Raw genomic sequence first — 4,628 nt, 5'->3', positions numbered from 1 at the left:
TGTTCCAGTGGCCTTGAGCAGTTTGACAGCTGGTGTGTGTCAGCAGCAGCCATGCGCTCCTTTGCTCTGCTGGCTGGACTTCATGTGAGATTCCAGTGTAATTGCCATTCCGCTCAGAGTGGAGATCCTAACTGAACACAGATGTGTGTGTACACACCACATACTGAATGACCAAACCAAAATAATGTACTCTGAAAGCAAAGGATGTGTCACACGGAGGACTGAGAAGTGACTGCAGTGAAAAACTATGCATAGCAGCAGGTTGGTAGGATAGGTATAAGAGTGGCCCTCAGCTGGTGATCCACAGCAGGGCTGACACATTTTTTTGATTTTCCCACCCTAAAGTGGCTGCAGTCAGAAATGACCCACTAGCAAACATGAACTAAAAAGCAACACAGTGTAACAAGAATCTTACTGTAGGCTGCTCCTGTTCACTTTGAATTCTGCGAGTGAGGACTTATGAGAACGATGGAGCTGAAGCACTGTGAGGGCAGTTCCTCCAGGAAAGTTGGGACCACAGTACCAGAGAAGCACTGCCAGACCGGAGGGAGGTGTCTGGTCATGACATTTCTCTGAGGTAAACCGGAGCAGAAACTGAGCGATCAAGTGTTTGCAGCGAGTCACAGTTTGTTCTGTAGGCTTCCCAGCACACAGCAGGGTTGAGGACACTATGTGCAAAGGATGCACTGCTATATATTTCTCTAACACACCAAAAGGGCTCCACATGGCAGCCTCAGAAGTCTAAAATGCAGAAAGACGGATAAATACTTTCACTTTAGATCAACAACCGTTAAAAGACAAAAGTCAGCAACAGGAAATCCTGATGCCCAACAGGAAATGAGGCAGCCCTTCAAAGAATCAAAAAAAGGTTTGATTTTGAAAAGCATTAACCCAATTTCACCCACATCTACAATATCAGTGATTAAAAGCGGGACGGCAGAGAGTTGAGAGACGTTGCTTTAATCCTAATGTAGGCGGCATTAGGATTAATGCCGCCTACATTAGGATTAAAGCCTCGGATCATCACACGCCTTTGTCTCCGGTTCTGAAACAAAACCTCAATCCAGAGACAGAAAATGTGGAAGCAAAGCTGTGTCAGTTGATCCAGACAGGAAGAAAGGATTGACCTCTTTCCTGTTCCAATATGCCACTTTCATTTCATAAATCGGTATAAAACCAGAAATCTCTTTTTAGGTTTTATACCAATGACTCTACCAGCAGCCAATACCTTACTGTGACTTTTTTCACTTTTCACAGAACTAAGATTCAGAAACAAGACTGTTAATAGAAAAAATGGCCATAAAGAAGGGTAATTATGACCCTTACACTTCCTGACTTACTCAAACATGCCCTATTCCTTCACCTCCTTTACTTGTTTGACGAACAACACTCGAATAGGTCAGACAGTAGTCCCACAGAGGGGGTCTCACTTCCACAACAATAGCAGACATTCAGGACAGTTACAAGTGCCTTGGAATACCACAAAAAATGACAACCTGGAACGAGCACCAAGGAAAACCACAAGACCCCAAATACACTGTTGAAAAAATAAAGGTAACACCTAAACAACTCAATGTTACTCCAAGTCAATCACACTTCTGTGTAATTAAATTGTCCAATGAGGAAGCACACTGAATGACAATCAACTTCACGCGTTTTTGTGCAAGTGGAATAGACAACAGGTGAAAACAATAGGTGATCAGCAAGACACCTCCAATAAAGGAGTGGTTCTGTAAGTGGCAACCACAGACAACTTCTCCTTCCTCATGTTTTCTGGCTGATGTTTTGGTGACTTTTAAATGCTGACAGTGTTGTCACTCCAGCAGTACCATGAGACGGTGTGTACAATCCACACAAGTGGCCCAGGCAGAGCAACTCATCCAGTACAGCATATCAATGCGAGCTGTGGCAAGAAGGGTTACTGTGTCGGTCAGCGTAGTTTCCAGAGGATGGAGGTGATACTAGGACACAGGCCAGTACATTGGGAGATGTGAAGGAGGCCGTAGTGGGGCAAATACCCTGCATCAGGACCACTACCTCCTCCTTTGTGCAAGGAGACACAGGAGGAGCACAGCCAGAGCCCTGCAAAAAGACCTGCAGCAGGCAGCAAATGTGCAGGTGTCTGCTCAAACTGTTAGAAAAACACTGACTCCATGAGGGTAGTATGAGGGTCAGATGTTCACAGGTGGGAGTTGTGCTTACAGCCCAAAACTGTGCAAGACATTTGGCATTTGATAGAGAACACTAAAAGTGGTACATTTGCCACTGACTGGTGCCCTGTACTCTTCACAGATGTCTGATTGCCATTAGGTCAGAGATCAGATCAGATTCTCTGCTGGTGCGAGTGGCCCTGGGTTCCTCCTAATACAAGACAATGCTGGGCCTCATGTGGCTGAAGTGTGTCAGCAGTTAATGCTTGACGGAGGTATTAAGGTAATGGACTAGCCCACCCGTTCCCCAGGCCTGAATCCAACTGAGCACATCTGGGACATCATGTCTTTATCCATCCACCAACGCCAGGTTGCACTATGGACTATCCAGGAGTTGGCGGATGCTTTGGACTATAGGAGATCCCCCAGGAGACCACTTGCCATCTCCTCAGAAGCATACCCAGTTATTGCAGGGAAGTCATATGGGCACGTGGAGGCCACACCCACTGCCGAGCCTCATTTTGATTAGTTTCAAAGACATTAGATTCAAGTTGGATCAGCCTCTAGTGTGTTTTTCCACCCTAATTGATTCCACATCCAGACTCCATAGGCTAATTAATTTAATTTCCATTTATTATTTTTGTGTGGTTATGTTGTCAGAACATGCAACTATGTAAAGAATAAAGCATTAAGAAAGAATATTTCGTTTGTTTAGGTGTGCCCTTAGGTTCTAAAGTCCTGTGCTGATAAACTGAGGAACCCTCTTCAGCAGATTTACAACCTGAGCCTGGGGCTTCTGGGATCCCAGGTGCAGGACTGTCTTCGGTTCACCTACCAGGCCAAGGTGGGAGTGGAGGATGACATGCCTTACCTACTCCACCGGACCCTCTCCTACCTGGATGTGGGGTGCTACACTGCAAAGATGCTGTTTTTTTTAGTTATCTGTGCTTTTAACACCATCAAGCTCCTTCTACTCAGGCAGAAGCTCCTCTCACTGATGGTGAACCCCCACCTGATGACCTACTGTGTGGACCACGATGGATTAGACTATCTGGTGAACAGGTCACAGTATGTCAGCATATTGAGCTGGATGTGTGTGTGTGTGTGTGTGTGTGTGTCGAGGGGGGGGGGGGGGTATATCTCTCTGTTTATCGATTCAGGCAGGCAGGCAGAAAAAATGGCAAAAGAACAGAGTAGTACACATCAATTAACTTTACAGATGTTTGGCTAAAGAACTGCAGGGGATTAATCCATTACAGACAATCATCTAGAGTACCTACACTCTATGCATTTCATGCCCAAAAAGAACTTTTTTCTTCCAAACTAACCCTGTTAAGCTCAGTTTCCCACCACAGGATTTTGCAGAGGGCTTTGACTTTATTGTAAACCTAAATCTCCTGATCTTACTTACCTCTGCAACTCCCTGCCTGGAAAAGACATCAGTCATGTTGGCCCCGAACGGAGGATTGGTCAGGTCAGAAATAGAGCACATGAATTTAGTAGCTCAGAACTTTTTTACAAGACCCAATTTCAACACAAGAGTTTTAGGTGGTGGGTGCTTCACTTTTTGAATCTAGTTTAGATTATTGTGGCAATAAAAAGGGTTAATCTACACTAACATCCTTGTTTCCAGATGCTCACACAAACCATCAAATGAGATGCAAGGTGACGGTTTGCTTCAAGTGTCAGCTTTTGGTATAACCAGAAAAGAAAAGGGAAAGTGGGCAAAGGCAGAAAAGTAAAGGAGATTAGACAGCCATTTCTCACTCATCCCTCCATGAAACTTGTGCTTTTTGTTCCCACAAAGCGAAAGCTGAAGTTTGATTTACAGGTCAACCTCTGAGCAGGAGTCCAGCAGTTTACTATCTGATGTGTCATTCTGCAGGGAGCCAGAGATGAGGTCAACACTCACAGATGGTGCATTCTCTGGTCGACAACGGGCTGCGTGCAAGCTCCAGACGTTTGGCCTGTTTATCATACTCACAAAGTATTATGTTTGTGTGCAGGAATTTAAGGAGTAAACAGGTCATGGACAGTGATTTGGCTTTAAAATACAATTGAATTGTTATGATACTTGTGATTTGCCCGTTTCTTGCATTTTTCTTCTTATGAAAAAAAGCAAAACATTTTTTCCTCCTTTTAGACAATGAGACAAAAAGTTGACTCTTTTTACTTAATTCAAGTTTGTCTAAGGTATGGACATTTATTGTTTGTACAAATGTTTCTGCATTTGTTTGAGTTCCATTTGACTTTTCGTTAACAAAGGTCGCCAGCGGAGAAACGTGCTTTCATTGAAATGCTTATTTGATTTGTTTTGTGCAGGATTTTTTGAAGTTCCAAACTGGTTGAATAAAAAACAAGATTACTGTAAAACTTCAAGTCAAATGCAACAGAAATTTCACAGGAAAAGAAATAACCAGCAACTTTAAGAAGAAAAACTGAAATGCACTAAAGAATGAACTTCCAGTTGCTGTATGG

This window comes from Oryzias latipes, chromosome 4, assembly GCF_002234675.1.
Source record: "Oryzias latipes chromosome 4, ASM223467v1".
Taxonomy (NCBI): Eukaryota; Metazoa; Chordata; class Actinopteri; order Beloniformes; family Adrianichthyidae; genus Oryzias; species Oryzias latipes.
The sequence above is the reverse complement of the archived record's forward strand: the minus strand, read 5'-3'. Positions refer to the sequence as shown.